The 17,858-nt window shown below is 37.1% G+C and overlaps 1 protein-coding gene and 2 pseudogenes across 1 annotated transcript in view; 2 read left to right on the top strand and 1 right to left on the bottom strand.

Annotated features, from left to right (window-relative positions):
• ASIP (agouti signaling protein) overlaps positions 1–17,858 on the bottom strand; it is a 56,582-nt gene that overhangs the window by 36,804 nt on the left and 1,920 nt on the right. The window lies entirely within an intron of this gene.
• On the top strand, positions 2,238–3,621 carry LOC118527609 (kynureninase pseudogene; annotated as a pseudogene).
• Positions 8,022–8,723, top strand: LOC118527631 (protein cornichon homolog 1 pseudogene; annotated as a pseudogene).

Here is a 17,858-nt window from a genome sequence, read left to right as displayed (position 1 = left end):
GTTGAACACTACATCAAAAACTAATGATGTACTATATGCTGGCTAATTGAACATAAGAAAAAAAGATAAAATGAAAAAGAATGTCTATGTTACCCAGAGCAATCTATACATTCAATGCAATCCCTATCAAAATACCATCAACTTTTCTCACAGAACTGGAACAAATAATCCTAAAATTTGTATGGAACCAGAAAGACCCCAAATAGCCAAAGGAAGGTTGAAAAAGAAAACCAAAGCTGGTGGCATCACAATTCTGGACTTCAAGCTCCATTACAAAGCTGTAATCATCAAGACAGTATGGTACTGGCACAAAAACAGACACATAGATCAATGGAACAGAACAGAGAACCCAGAAATGGATCCTCAACTCTATGGTCAACTAATCTTCGACAAAGCAGGAAAGAATATCCAATGGAAAAAAGACAGTCTCTTCAACAAATGGTGTTGGGAAAATTGGACAGTCACATGCAGAAGAATGAAAGTGGAACATTTCCTTACACCATATGCAAAAATAGACTCAAAATGGATGAAAGACCTAAATGTGAGACAGGGATCCAACAAAATCCTAGAGGAGAACACAGGCAGCAACCTCTTCGACCTCGGCCACAGCAACTTCTGGCTAGACATGTCTCCAAAGGCAAGGGAAACAAAGGCAAAAATGAGCTATTGGGACTTCATCAAGACAAAAATTTTTTGCATAGCAAAGGAAACAGTTGACAAAACCAAGAAACAACCTACAGAACTGGAGAAGATATTTGCAAATGTCTCATCAGATAAAGGGCTAGTATCTAAAATCTATAAAGAACTTATGAAACTCAACACCCAAAGAACAAATAATCCAGTCAAAAAATAGGCAGAAGACATGAACAGACATTTCTCCAAAGAAGACATGAGACACATGAAAAAATGCTCAACATCACTCGGCATCAGGGAAATACAAATCAAAACCACAATGAGATACCACCTCACACCGGTCAGAATGGCTACAATCAGCAAGTCAGGAAATGGCAGATGTTGGCGAAGATGTAGAGAAAGGGGAACCCTCCTACATTGTTGGTGGGAATGCAAGCTGGTGCAGCCACTCTGGAAAACAGTATGGAGGTTCCTCAAGATGTTAAAAATAGAGCTACCCTATGACCTAGCAATTGCTTTACTAGGTATGTACCCCAAAGATACAAATGTAGTGATCCGAAGGGGTACCTGCACCCCAATGTTTATAGCAGCAATGTCCAAATAGTCAAACTACGGAAAGAACCCAGATATCCATTGACAGATGAATGGCTAAAGAGGATGTAGTGTGTATATATATATATATATATATATATATATATATATATACACACACACACACACACACACAATGGAATACTACTCAGCCATTAAAAAAAAATGAAATCGCCATTTGCAATGACATGGATGGAACTAGAGGGTATTATCCTAAGTGAAATAAGTCAATCAGAGAAAGATAATTATCATATGATCTCATTCATATGTAGAATTTAAGAAACAAAACAGAGGAGCATAGAAGAAGGGAGGGTAAAATGAAATAAGACATAATCAGAGAGGGACACAAACTATAAGAGACTCTTAATCATAGGAAACAAACTGAGGGTTGCTGGAGGGGGGGGGGCAGGATGGGATAACAGGGTAATGGGCATTAAGGAGGGCATGTGATGTAATGAGCACTGGGTGTTATATACAACTGATGAATCACTGAACTCTACCTCTGAAACTAATAATACACTATATGTTAATTAATTGAATTTAAATTTTAAAAAATGAAAACTACAAACACTGCTGAAAGAAATTAAAGAAGACATAAATAAATGGAAACATATCCCATGTTCATGGATTAGAAAACTTAATATTGTTAAAATGTCAATACTACCTAAGGTGATCTACAGATTCAATGCAAGCCCTACCAAAAACCCAATGATGTTTTGGCAGAAATAGAAAAACATCATCCTAAAATTCACATGGAATATCAAGGGACTCAAACAGCCAAAATAATCTTGAGAAGGAAAAACAAAGCTGAAGGACTTATACTTCTAGATTTTAAAACTTACTACAGGAGGCTGGGAAGATAGGAGGGAGTAAGAAGACCCTAAGCTCACCTTGGTCCATGGATACAACTAGGTAACACTCACATCAGCATAAATAACCCAGAAAACAACCTGAAGACTGGCAGAACAACTCTACAACAAAAGGTAAAGAAGAGGCCACATTGAGAGGGTAGGATGGACAGAGACATGGTGGGGAGCAAAATGGACCTCTGCTATCAGCTGGATGTGGGGGGTGGGCCTTGGGAATGGAGAAGGGAGAGAAATAGACTATCACACCAGAGCACCCACAAAGGGAAGACAAATCCCCATAACATTTGGTTTTGAAAGGGAGGGGCCAAATTTCATAAGGTCTTACAATCAGTGGGACTTAAAACCTGGAATTTTAAAAATCAGTGGCTGGTTCTGGGAGAGCCTGGAGGGTGATAGGAAGCTGAGTACCCACCCTTAAAGAAACCACAAGACATGGCCTAGGAAAACATCCTTGGATTACAGGAGATGAGACTATTTTAGGCCTTATGAATGACATCGTAGGAGCCCAATGAGAAAGAAATAGGTCCTAATGAATGGTTTAACTGCTAATTTATATCTTCTACTGTTATCCTTTTTTAAGCCTATACCAAAACGGTATAAAATTCTGGAAGCCAAAGCCTTCCCTTCAGATCATTATGCTATTGAGTCACATCTTCAACTTCATGGTCTTAACACTGAGAAAAGTGTGTGGATGATAAAGCCAAGAGAGGGGGAAGAAAACATTGAGAATAGAGGATATCCTTGAAGTAATTGAGAAGGAAGGAGACTCAATTGCAATGATCCTGTTCAGTGGGCTGCATTTTTACACTGAACAGCTCTTTAATATATTTGCCATCACAAGAGCTGGACAGGCAAAGGGTTGTTTCGTTGGCTTTGATCTAGCACATGCAGTTGGAAATGTTGAACTCCACTTACATGACTGGGGAGTTGATTTTGCCTGCTGGTACTCCTACAAGTATTTAAACTCAGGAGCAAGAGGTCTTACTGGTGCCTTTGTCCATGAAAAGCATGCCCATACAATTAAACCTGCATTAGTGGGATGGTTTGGCCATGAACTCAGCACCTAATTTAAGGTGGATAACAAACTGCAGTTAATCTCTGGGGTCAGTGGATTTCGAATTTCAAACCCTCCCATTTTGTTGGTCTGTTCCTTACATGCTAGTTTAGAGATCTTTAAGCAAGCAACTATGAAAACATTGAGGAGAAAATCTTTTTTGCTAACTGGTTATCTGGAATACTTGATCAAGCATTACTATAACAATGATAAAGCAGATACCAAGAAACCATTTGTAAACATAATTACTCCACCCCACATAGTGGATCACGGCTGCCAGCTCACACTGTTCCAATAAAATATGTTTTCCAAGAACTAGAAAAAGGAGGAGTGGTATGTGACAAGCGAGAACCAAATGGCATCCAAGTGGCTCCAGTTCCTCTCTACAACTCTTTTCAAGATGTTTATAAATTTATCAATCTGTTCGGTTCTGCATTTCAATTTGCAGAAACAAAAAATAGCAGTGTTTTCTAGAACAACTTAAGCAACTCTTACTGAAAGCTTCTATGGTTATATTATTATTATTTTCAAATTTTAATAATTGGAAGTTTTTCAAAACCGCTTACACACAACTGGCAATGAATTACATACCTTACAGAAAAATCTGATATATTTTTTCCAAGAGTCTGTGATTCTGAGAAATCCACATGTCTGTCCAATTTCTTCATGCTTGGCGGATAAAGTTTTCACTGATCCAAGTATTATGTACACAGTCTCATCTAGCTGTCACATTTCATGGTCAGTGAATGTTTTATGTTGATTTGATTTATAATTTGACTGACAACTTCATAATATATGTGTAATTTTTTGTGTCAATTTTAGAAATGTTATTTTAGTTTTAATTTACAAAAAAATTTCTTATAGACACTGTGATTTCACAGTCTGATAATGTGTATGATTTTGCAATATTCCATACAACTCTAATCTAAGGAACAGAAAATACATTTTCTTTTTTTTTTTTAAGATTTTATTTTATTTATTTATTTGACAGAGACAGACACAGCGAGAGAGGGAACACAAGCAGGGGGAATGGGAGAGGGAGAAGCAGGCTTCCCGCTGAGCAGGAAGCCCGATGCGGGGCTTGATCCCAGCACCCTGGGATCATGACCTGAGCCGAAGGCAGACGCCCAACGACTGAGCCACCCAGGCGCCCAGAAAATACATTTTCTAGAGCATTAGCTTTCAAATGTTTTGGCTACTATCCACACTAAGAAATATATTAAATATCAGAGACTAGTATTTATATGTATTTATGCCTTATTTTATTGATTCTAATATACAAATTTTTATCATATTTTAACATCTGTGAAAGAAGAATTTTTTCTCAATTTTCAATCAACAATTCTTACAATTGCCATTGACCATTCTTTCATGTTACCATCCCTGATGTTAGCATGCTTCTCACAATGAATAGATGATTTTTTTAAAATGGTGTATATATATCAAAAGCAGAAGTGTCATAAATTATTTGTCTGTGCTCTGCTATTTATTATTCATTTTATCTCATTACAACAAGTATTGTTCCTTACATGCTAGTTTAGAGATCTTTAAGCAAGCAACTATGAAAACATTGAGGAGAAAATCTTTTTTGCTAACTGGTTATCTGGAATACCAGTTACCTAATTTAATACCATTAAATTTATCTCCCCACCAACTCTTGGGTCCTAATCCATTTTATAAAGTTGTCCCTTTATTTGTTGTTAGTGTAATTTCTTATTTTTTTAATGGGGACTTGCCCTGATAGAAGACTTTAGATGTTACCCTATCTCTAAAATAGTGAAACAAACCATTCCAAGATACTTGTGATTGAGAATTAGAATTAGCAAATGAGTGCTTCATCTCTCAACCTCTAACCCGAATCTATGGATCTTTCTTTCCACTAGGAAAACTACAGTTACACTCAACCTTATTGGACTTGCCTGGTTTTCAGCTGTTGATGCTACAACCACTATTCATGAATTGGCAAAATAGTTTACATTTATATACCTGGACAGCAAGAAAGAGTGACTACAACATAACTAGTGCCCCTGATGAACAAATTTGAATGAAATTGACTTAGACAACCACTAGAGTTAAATAAAAAGATGCAGAACTGACACCAATACCAGCATGTACTGATATGTATTGAGTACTCACCATGTATCATGTATTGTGCTGATCTATTTGTACGTTACCTTACTTATTTGAGTGGTTGCATAACTGCTTTAGCAAAGCCTCCGCCTCCAACTTTTGGCAAAACTCATATCTGTGGATGGAAAAGTTCTCAAAACCCTAGAATTCAACCATATGCAACTTCATGTAGAAGAAATCATTTTGAATCTCACAGTGGTAAGCAAAACAGACATGGTTTGAGCTCTCAGGGAACATGCAGCTTAGTGGGAGAAATGGATAGTAAAACATCTAAACATCCAAGTAAATATATGATTACAAATTGTAGGTTTTATGAAAGAAAAAAAGAAAAAAAAGAATATCATTTTATGATACTCTAAAAGAAAAATCTCAAGGGTATTAATTAGATGGTCAAGTAAGGGAAGGTGTATAAGGTGCTTACAAGTTTAAGTTCCAAAAAATCATGCTAAAATTTTTAAAAATAAAATATCATGCTAATCACATTAAAATTTCATCAAATTATATCTACAAATTATTCAAAGAATAATCAGCACTATGTCTTCATCACACAGGTTAGGAAACAGAGCATTAGAAATTCCCTTTCTCCCTGCTTGCATTCCCTTCCTCCCCAAATCCAGAGATAACCATCAAATCATATTTTGTGTTAATCATTCCCTTACTTTCATTGAAGTTTTACACCTATGTATGTACCCATAAGAATATATAAGCCAATTTTGCCTGTGTGTGGAAAAAAAGAAAAGAAAAGAAACCACATGACAAACAAGGGAAGGGGAGAATATAGTATACAGTATAAAGTAGCAGTTTGCAAAACGCCTGGGGCATAGGGGAGGGGGAGTAGTTTACTCATTTCAAAGTGTGTCCTAAGGAGCAGGGATCACACAGAGGGACTTCTCCAGGAACAAAGGAGTTAGCAAGGGCCATCTCTCTCCCCTGCTCCCCAGCATAAACACACAGCCCTTTGCAGGAACCAGCACAGTGCTGACACTCACGACCTAACTTGCTTAAGCAACCCTCAACTTAATATAGACTGCTATATGCGGAAAATGTTATATACAAACCTAATGATAACCACAAATCAAAAACAATAGATTAAAAACAAAGAGAAAGGAATCCAAGTATATCACTAAAGAAAGACAGCAAACCATGAAAGAGCAAGAAAAGGATCAGAGAAGAACTACAAAAACAACCACAAAACAAGTACCAAAATGGCAACAAATAAACTCTGTATGTTAAATAACTGGAATTAAAATAAAAACTTAAAAGTGGCAATAAATACATATCTACCAAATAATTACTTTGAATGTAAATGGATTAAACACTCCAGTCAAAAGACATAGGGTGATGGAATGGATAAAAACCAAAACCAGTATAGATTATGCTGCCTACAAAAGACTCATTTCAGACCTAAAGATACACACAGATTAAATGAGGGGATAGACAAACATTTGTAATGCAAATGGATGTCAAAGAAAGCCAAGGCAGCGATACTTATACTGAACAATAGATTTTTTTAAAAAAGATTTTATTTATTTATTCATGAGAGACAGAGAGAGGCAGAGGGAGAAGCAGGCTCCCAAGGAGCAGGGAGCCCGATGCGGGACTCGATCCCAGGACCCTGGGATCATGACCTGAGCTGAAGGCAGATGCTTAACCATCTGAGCCACCCAGGCGCCCCAGAACAAAACAGATTTTAAAACAAAAACTATAACAAGAGATGAAGAAAGACACTATTTAATAATACAGGGGAAAATTCAACAAGAAAATATAACAATTGTAAATATTTATGGGAGCACCCAATTAACAACAAACATAAAGGAATTAATTGATAGTAATATAATAATAGTAGGGTACTTTAACATCCCACTTACATCAATGGACAGATCATCCAAACAGAAAATCAACAAGGAAACTTTGAATGACACATTGGACCAGATGGATCTAACAGATACATTCAGAACATTCCATCCTAAAATAACAGAATACACATTCTTTTCTCTCTCTGTTTTTCTTTTTTCTTTTTTAGAGAGTGGGGAGGGGCAGAGGAGAGAAAGAAAGAATCTTCAGCAGGCTCCATGCCCAGCACAGAGCCCAGTGCTGGGTTCAATCTCACAACCCTGAGATCATGACCTGAGCTGAAGTCAAGAGTCCACGGTTAACTGACTGAGTCACCCAGGTGCCCAAATACACATTCTTTTCAAGTGCACACAGAGCATCCTCCAGAACAGACCACATATTAAGCCACAAACTGTTTCAATAAATTCAAAAGGAGCAAAATCATACCATACATCTTTTCTGATCACAATGCTATGAAACTGGAAATCAACCACAAGAAAAAATATGGAAAGAGCACAAATACATGGATGTTAAATAACGTGCTACTAACTACCGACTACTGACTCTTGGTCAACCAAGAAATCAAAGAGGAAATAAAAAAGTATATGGAGGCCAATGAAAATGAGCACACAATGGTCAAAATCTTTGGGATGCAGCCAAGGCTGTTCTAAGGGGGAAGTTTATAGCAATACAGGCCTACCTCAAGAAAAATCTCAAATAAACAACCTAATCTTAAATCTAAAGGAGCTACAAAAAGAAGAACAAACAAAACCCCAAACGAGTAGAAGGAAGGAACTAATAAAGATTAGATCAGAAACAAATAAAATTAAAACTGAAACAATGACAGCAACAGAACAGATCAATGAAACCAGGAGCAGGTTCTTTGAAAAGATCAACAAACTTGAGAGGGCGCTGCGCCGCCTTTCTCCAGTGGCACCAGAGCCGCTGCCTGTCCCTCCTTCCCGGCCATGGCGTTCACGTTCGCGGCCTTCTGCTACATGCTGGCACTGCTGCTCACTGCCGCTCTCATCTTCTTCACCATCTGGCACATTATAGCATTTGATGAACTGAAGACTGATTACAGGAATCCTATAGACTAGTGTAATACCCTGAATCCTCTTGTACTTCCAGAGTACCTTATCCATGCTTTCTTCTGTGTCATGTTTCTTTGTGCAGCAGAGTGGCTTACACTGGGTCTCAATATGCCCCTCTTGGCATATCATATTTGGAGGTATATGAGTAGACCAGTGATGAGTGGACCAGAACTCTATGACCCTACGACCATCATGAATGCAGACATTTTAGCGTATTGTCAGAAAGAAGGCTGGTGCAAATTAGCTTTTTATCTTCTAGCATTTTTTTACTACCTATACAGCATGATCTATGTTTTGGTGAGCTCTTAGAACAACACACAGAAGAATTGGTCCAAAGTGCATGCAAAAAGCCACCAAATGTAGGGATTCTATCCAGCAAGATCCTGTTTCCAAGAGTAGCCTATGGAATCTGATCTGTTACTTTAAAAAAATGACTCCTTATTTTTTAAATGTTTCCACATTTTTTGCTTGTGGAAAGACTGTTTCCATATGTTATACTTGGATAAAGAATTTCAGTGGAATTATGTATAAATTAATATAAAATGATTACCTCTGGTGTTGACAGGTTTGAACTTGCACTCCTTAAGGAACAGCCATAATCCCTTGAATGACTGCATTAATTATTGACTATCCTTAGTCCATCAGAAGCTTTTGTTATATATAGGAACTTGTAGGGCTCATTTTGGTTTTATTGAAATGCCATCTAACATAAATTAGCTGTAGATATCAGGTGCTTCTGATGAACTGAAAATATATATCTGACTCGTGGGAAACTTCATGGGTTTTCTCATTTATCATGTATGTGATTATATATGGACATATTTACAAAATGAGAAGAGTGGGATTTTTTTCCCTCCAACTTGAATATTATCCCTGTATATTACATATGAATGAGAGATTTCCCATATTTCCATCAGAGTAATATACTTGCTTTAATTCTTAAGCATAAGTGAACATGATATAAAATTATATGCTGATTTACTTGTGAAGAAGGCATTTAAAGCTATTATAAATGTGTTTTAATTTGTAAGATATCACTTATAAAGAAATTGGTTATTATACTTAACTGTTCTAATCTGGTGGTAAGGGTATTCTTAAGAATTTGCAAGTACTTTAGATTTTCAAAACTGAATGAGAGAGAACATTGTATAACCGTCCTGCTGTTCCTTTAGTGCAATACAATAAAACTCTGAAAAAAAAAAGATCAACAAACTTGATAAGCCTCTAGCCAGACTCATCCAAAAAAATAAATAAATGAATAAATAAATAAATAAATAAATAAATTTAAAAAAGAAGAGAGGACTCAAATAAACAAAATCAGAAAAGAAAAAGGAGACATAACAACTGACACCACAGAAATACAAGGGATTATAAGAGAATATTATGAAAAATTATATCCCAACAAATTGGACAACCTAGAAGAAATAGGTAAATTCCTAGAAACATATAACCTCCCAAAACTGAATCAGGAAGAATAGAAAATTTGAACAGACAGATTACCAACAATGAAGTTGAATCAGTCATCAAAAAACTCTCAACAAACAAAAGACCAGGACAAGATGGCTTCACAGGTGAATTCTACCAAACACTTAAAGAGCACTTAATACCTATTCTTCTCAAACTATTCCAAAAAATAGAAGAAGAAAGAAAGCTTCCAAATTCATTCTACAAGGCCAGCATTACCCCGACCCCAAAACCAGATAAAAACACTACAAAAAAAAGAGAACTACAGGCCATCATCCCTGATGAACACAGATGCGAAAATCCTCAACAAAATATTAGCAAACCGAATCCCACAATACATTAAAAAAATCATTCACCACGATCAAGTGGGGTTTATTCCTGGGATACAAGCATGGTTCAATATTTGCAAATCAATCAGTGTGATAAATCACATCATCATGAGAAAGCATAGAAACCATATGCTCATTTCAATAGATGCAGAAAAAGCATCTGACAAAATAGAAAATTCATCATGATAACACCCTCAACAAAGTAGGTTTAGAGGGAACATACCTCAACATAATAAAGGCCATATATGAAAAACCCACAGCTAACATCATTCTCAATGGTGAAAAATTGGGAGCTTTTCCCCTCAGATCAGGACAAGGATGTCCACGCTCACCACTTCCTTTTTTTTCCCCAAAGATTTTTATTTATTTATTTGAGAGAGGGAAAGCACGAGCAGTGGGACCGGGAGAGGGAGAGGGAGAAGCCGACTCTGCACTGAGCAGGGAGCCTGATGCAGGGCTCGATCCCAGGACCCTGGAGTCAAGACCTGAGCTGAAGGCAGATGTTTAACTGACCGAGCCACCCAGGCGTCCCTCACCACTTCTATTCAACATAGTACTGGAAGTCCTTGCCACAGCGATCACACACACAAAAAGGAATAAAAGGCATCCAAATTGGTAAGGAAGAAGTAAAACTTTCGCTATTTGCAGATGACTTGATACTCTATATAGAAAACCCTAAAGACTCTACCAAAAACTACTAGAACTGATAAATGAATTCAGTAAAATTGAGGATACAAAATCAATGTACAGAAATCCATTGCATTTCTATACACTAATAATGAAGCAGAAGAAGAGAAATGAAGAAAACAATCCCATTTACAATTGTATCAAAGAGAATGAAATACCTAAGAATAAATTTAACCAAGGAGGTGAAAGACCTGTCCTCTGAAAACTAAGAAATACTGATGAAACAAACTGAAGACAACACAAACAAATGGAAAGACATTCCATGCTCATGGATTTTAACAAATATTATTAAAATGTCTATACTACCCAAAACAAAGTACAGACTTAATGCAATCCCTGTCAAAATACCAACAGCATTTTTCACAGAACTAGAACAAAGAATCCTAAAATTTGTATGGAAACACAAAAGACCCCAAATAGCCAAAGCAATCTTGAAAAAGAAAAACAAAACTGGAAGTATCATAATTTCAGGTTTCAAGTTATACTACAAAGCTGTACTAATTAAAACAGTATGGTACTGGCACAAAAACAGACACACAAGTCAATGGAACAGAATAGAGACCCCAGAAATAAACCTGTGATTGTGTGGCCAATTAATCTTTGACAAAGGAGGCAACAATGTGCAATGGGAAAAAGACAGCATCTTCAATAAATGGTATTGGGAAAATTGGACACCTACATGCAAAAGAATGAAACTGTACCACTTAAAAAAAAAGATTTTATTTATTTATTTGAGAGAGAGAGAGCACAAGCACAACTGGGGTGGGGGGCAGAGAGAGAAGGAGAAGCAGATTCCCTGCTGAGCAGGGAGTCTGATGTGGGGCTCAGTCCCAGGACCCTGAGATCATGACCTGAGCCAAAAGCAGAAGCTTAACCAACTGAGCCACCCAGGTGCCCTGAAACTGTACCACTTTCTTACATCACATACAAAAATAAACTCAAAATGGATTAAGGACCTAAATGTGAGACCAGAAACCATAAAAATTCTAGAAGAAAGCACAGGGAGTAATTTCTCTGGCATTGGCCATAGCAACATTTTCTAACTATGTCTCCTGAGTCAAGGGAAACAGAAGGAAAAATAAAGTTGGGATTACATCAAAATAAAAAGTTTCTGCACAGTGAAGGAAACAATCTTGTTAGACTAAAAGGCAACCTACAGAATGGGAGATATTTGCAAATGAAATATCTGAGAAAGGGTTAGTATCCAAAGTATATAACTTATAAAACTCAAAACACAAAACACAAATAATCCAATTTAAAAATAGGCAGGAGACATAAACAGACATTTCTCCAAGGAAGACATACAGATGGCCAAAAGACACATGAAAAGATGCTCAACATCACTCATCATCAAAGAAATGCAAATCAAAACTACAATAGGGTGAAAAAAAACTATAATGAGATATTACCTCTACCTGTCAGAATGGCTAAAATTAAAAAAACACAAGAAACAGCACGTGTTGGAGAGGATGTGGAGAATAAGGAACTCTCATGCACTGTTAGTGGGAATACAAACTGCAGTAGCCACTCTAAACAGTATAGAGGTTCTTCAAAAAGTTAAAAATAAAATTATCCTATGATCCAGTAATCACACTATTGAGTATTTACCCAAGAAATACAAAAGCACTAATTCAGTGGGATACATGAACCCCTGTGTTTATTGCAGCATTATTTACAATAGCCAAATTATGGAAGCAGTTTAAGTGTCCATCAATAGAAGAATGGATAAAGAAGATGTGATACACACACACACACACACACACACACACACACACAGAGGAATATAATTCAGCCATAAAAAATAATAAAATCTTGCCATTTGAAACAACTTGGATGGAGGCAGAATATAATGCTAAGCAAAAAAGTCAGTGAGAGAAAGAGAAATACCATATGATTTCACTCATATGTGGAATTTATGAAACAAAACAAACTAGCAAAGAAGAAAAGTGACACAGAGAGAGAAACCAAGAAACAGACTCTTAACTATAGAGAACAAACCGATGGTTACCAGAAGGGAGGTGGGATTGGGATGGATGGGTGAAATAGGTGATGGGGATTAGAGTATACTTATTATGATGGACACTGTGTCATATACAGAATTGTTGAATCACTACATGTACACCTGAAACAAATATAACACTTATGTTAACTATACTGCAATTAAAATTAAAAACTTAATAAAAAATAAAAATTAAAAAACTGGACATTAAAACATGCCAATCATATAACTATAATAAATATAAAATAATAAGGAATCAATCCAATGAATGATATGCCAGACCTCTACACAGAACTATGAAACTATGAAACATTATAAAAAAATGTTAAAAAGATTTCAATGAATGGAGGACTATACCATATTCACGGGTAGGAAATTTTAATATTGTAAAGATTCCCATGTTGATGTATAGATTTGATACAATCCCAATAAAAATCCCAGGAGGGCTTTTTTTTTTTTTTCTGGTGGAATTTGAAAAGTTATTCTAAAATTTATGTGGAAACACAGAAGTTTAAGAATAGTCAATACAATTTTGGGGAACACCAGAAAAGAAGTTTTTCTATCATGTATAATAATTGTAACAGTATGGAATTGGCACAAAGACAGACTAACAGACAAATAGAAAAGAATGAATATTCCAGAACCAGATTCACATATAAACAAATGGTTAATTATAAAAGTAAGGAATTAACAGTCTTTTCAGTACATGATGCTGGGTCAATTGGATATCTATAAAGAAAAAAAAAAGGAAATTTCACATCATGCCATACCCCAAAATTATTCCAGGTGGACAGCACTGTCAGACTATATTGCCATTAGCCACAATTAATTAATTTAATTAAAAGTGAATAAAATTTAAAATTCAGTGCATCAGACATACTAGCCACATTTCAAGTGCTCAAGAGCCATATGGGGCTAGTAGCTACCACACTGGACAGCACAGCTACAGAACAGTTCCATCATTGCAGAATGTTCTATTGGACAGCACTGTTCTAGAAGTCATAAGAGAATATCTTCATGAATTTAGATAAGAAAAAATGTCCTAAACAGAATTTTTTAAAAAAAGATGTTAACTATAAAAGAAAAGCTTGAATAATTGGACCTCATTAAAATTAGGAACTCCTGGAGTGCCTGGGTGGCTCGGTCCATTAAGCGTCCGCCTTCGGCTCAGGTCATGATCTCCGGGTCCTGGGATCCAGCCCAGCATCAGGCTCCCTGCTCAGTGGGGAGCCTGCTTCTCTCTCTCTCCTTTTGCCCCTCCCCACCCCTCATTCTTTTCTCTCTCAAATAAATAAATAAAATCTTTAAAAAAAATTAGGAACTCCTTTTCAACAAATAACACTATAGAGAGTGAAAATACAAGACACAGAATGGGATAAGAGCCAGGACTAGGGTGAAGCAAGTGAAGTACTTGGCTTGGACACAAATTTTTAAGGGGATGCCCAAAACTCGGTAATCAAGACAAGTGAGATGTTAATGCAATATTTTTAAAAATCATAATTAATGCAAAAAACTGCCATGATAAACAAAATATCAAAATTTTAAATAAAGATAAGTATCAGTATTTCTGATGTTTCCTTTTGCCTCAAGCCCCAATATGACTTGACAACATTATGGGAAATGATATTTGCAACATGTACACAACAAGTATCTATAATATTTAAAGAACTCTTATAGACCGATAAGAATGTCAGACAATCCAACAGAAGAAACAGGCTCAAGACTTGAATGATATTTCATAAAACAAGATATCCAAATGGCCAATAAATATACTAAAAGATACTCAACTTTGTTAGTCATCAAGAAAATTAAAATTAAAAACAAAAGCATTCCACAATGGCTAAATGTAAAAGACAATACCAACTGTTGATGAAGATGTAGAAGAAACAGAAGTCTCAGACATGACTGGTGGGAGTGTAAAATGCTTTTGGACTTTGGAAAACTGGCAGTGGCTATTAAAGCAAAACTTAACATATGTTCTGTGACTCAGCAATTCCACTTCTAGATAACTCAATAGAAATGTACTCATATATTCATCAAAAAGCTGTTCAAGAATGTTCTTGGTAGCACTGTTCATAATAGTCCTCAACTGGAAATCTAACCATCCACCAATAAGGAAATGGATAAACACACTATGGCATATTAATTCATGAAATACTATACAACATTGAGAATAAACAAAATATGACTACATAAAGTAACATAAAGAAATCTTACAAATCAATATTAAACAAAAGAAGTCACACATTAAAAAAGTACATACACATATATATAAAGCCCCTCAAACAAGCAAAACTTAAACATGGTGTTAGAAGTCAGTTAGAGGTTACCCTCGGAAAGGAAGGGACTTACAGGACCTAAGGGGGCTTTGTGTGCTGGTAATGTCCTATTTCTATTTATTTTTTTAAAGATTCATCCATCTATCTTAGAGAGGGAAGGGGAGAGAGTGTGCACATGGGTATGTGCTGGGGGTGGGGCAGAAGGAGAGAAGCAGACTCCCCGCTAACCAAGGAGCACCAAGCCCAACATGGGGGCTCAGTCTCACAACCCCGAGACCACAACCTGAGCCAAAATCAAGAGTCGGATGCCCAACCAACTCAGCCACCGGGTGCCCCATGTCCTATTTCTATATCTAGGTTTTGGTTTCCTGAGTGTGTTCACATGGTGGAGACTTTTTTGTTCAATAAAAACAGAAAAATTTTCAATGAAAACTTTACTTAAAAGAAAATAAAAGTATTTCCAGACCATTCAGGAGCTCAGGGAAGAGGGAGATGAGGATTTTAAAAATTAAGCAATGAAATGATAAAGTCAGCTACCACAACATTCTTTCTCTGACCCGGCTCTCTCTACCCCAGCTAAGGCAGTTACTTTTGGTTGTCCTCTTATCCACAAGCATCCTTGCAAGTAGAGGAAACTAGTCTACTTTTTCCCATTGGATGCTCAGGAGGATGGCAGCCCTGAGCAGGCCAATGACTAGATTAAAGCCTCACAGTCAGTTAGGGGTAGATGTGGTACCAAAAACTGGTCCCCTAATATCTGCTCCTGAGCTTTGTGAACCAGGACCTGCTACTCCCGTGAGCCAGGCCACCTGACCACTCTGAGGCTAGGCTCTAAGCCATGAATGCCTTCACTAGGGTCCAGGGAGTTTTTCTCTGTGTCCTTAATTTATAGTGATGGCAAAGATGGGGATGGCCTCCTAATTTATTCCAGTTGAACAGACTTAAAGCAGACATAAAGCAGATATCCAGTCAGTTATCACTGCATACACTTCCCTGGAAGCAAATGTCAAGTGGTGCAGCTACAGAACATAAGGAGAAAATTTGAAATAACCACTTTTCTCCCTTCTCAAAGCCCAATTACTGACTATTAAATGAGGCCTGATGGCACTTGAGAACAGAATAAACCTAAGGAAGAGTAAAACACTTAACACCCGTCTGCCTCGACTATTTCTAAACAAGTGAATAGGGTTACACTTCTCATCTTTTCATCTTTTAAACAAGATTCAAATTGTGATTTAGAATGTTTTGAATGTAGTACTTTTGCTCCAAGCTGATTCTTTTTTAAAAACACCCGAATATAAAAAAAAGAATCTGTAAGCAAAGTTTTGAGGAACAGATGGAGACAGAATTGGTGGCTGTCTAGCAGGCAATTTATGGCTGAAACCTGCCTTGGGGAGGCCATTAGGGGGGCTTATGGAACTCTCCACCCTCTCCCATGCCCCCATTTTTCTTCTTTCACCTCAAGATAGCTGCTTATGAACAACACACAGACTTCTAAGAGGTAGAGGGACTACTTTGGTCCCCAGACCCAGCTACACAGGTATTTAAGTTGGATAACTCTAACTTTACAGTTCTTTCCAATTTCCTCCCTAAAATCTGAATAAATCTTCCCTATCCAACTGAAGTCAGTTTTCTCTCAAATCATAATCTATTTCTTTGTGTATATTTTCCTCTCTGAATTGTATTCTTTTTTTATTTCAATCAAAGATGACACCCTGGGCCCTTCCCCTCACCCCCCATCTGATCTTTTTGGTTCCTATTTTCTATTTCTCTTTTATAAGAACTCTTCTCTCTTTTGGACTAGTGTTGTGGCTCTGGTTCTTTACCTCTTTTGCCCAACTCTGAACATCTGGCTTTGCTTCCCGGTGCCGGGCTGTAACGGCACTTTTGTTAGAATGCTTACCTATATGCAGAAGTGCTTGGAATAAAGAAACATTCATGGTAAAACCAAGAGATGGCAAGTTTTATGTTATTTTAACTTTTGAAATTCCTCTAGACAGTCTTGAAGAACTAGAAACAGCTCTTTTTCTAGAAAGATTGCATTCTAACCCAGGGCCACTTACACAAAATGGGGGTTATTGCACTCGACAGTAAAAGAGCCAATTAAAAGTAATTGTCTCAATCTGGGTTATACATTTCCTTATATTGTTGAATTTTCAGAGCTCCAAAGCAACAGAATTCCGTATGTGGTTTCCTAGGCCACAGGTTTGCCTTTCAAAGCCTCAACCTGACAGATACTGAAACCAAATACTTCAACCTACAATTTACTTCTTTTGAGGTAAGGGTCGATCTCCTTTCTACATCTGCCTGACAGGATGTTTCAGTGACCAAATCAAAAGGCTATAGTGGGCCCCCCCCCAATTCCTGGTAATTACCTTTGCATGGGGCCTTTCTGCTGAGGATTGTGCCCAAAGTGTCCCGATCCTTAATGAGATCCCCATGGTTTAAGCTGAAGAGACACAGACATGCTCCTTACCTTCAATGTGAGTCAGAGTCTTTTCCCTTATTTTCAGAGCAGTTTGGTGAAAGGAACTATTTCATTCTCAGGGCTCAGCTTGGTTGGGAGATTTGTAACTTCATGCTTTCAGGGTATCGTTCCATTACTCCCTGGACTTGCTCTTTATTTTGTCCATGTTTTCAGCTCATTGCAACATGGCTGCTCCCTCCATGAAGGTTCTTCTTTCCTACATGTATCTCAATAGAGCTCCAAGTTCTGACGCAGTAAAGGGTAGAGACCTGAAGCCTTCTCTTCTCTGGTACCATCTCACCTACCTGTCTACAAGGCATGGTGGTGGCCAGCTGCTTTTACAATAATTTAGGTGCTTAGATATTTAGAAAAATTCTGCACCCAAATAAGAAACTGTGATTTGAAACTCCAATCAGTGAAATGTGCCAG

This window comes from Halichoerus grypus, chromosome 10 (assembly GCF_964656455.1).
Source record: "Halichoerus grypus chromosome 10, mHalGry1.hap1.1, whole genome shotgun sequence".
In the NCBI taxonomy this organism is placed as follows: Eukaryota; Metazoa; Chordata; class Mammalia; order Carnivora; family Phocidae; genus Halichoerus; species Halichoerus grypus.
Note: the sequence above shows the minus strand (reverse complement) of the source record. Positions and strands in the feature narration are given on the sequence as shown.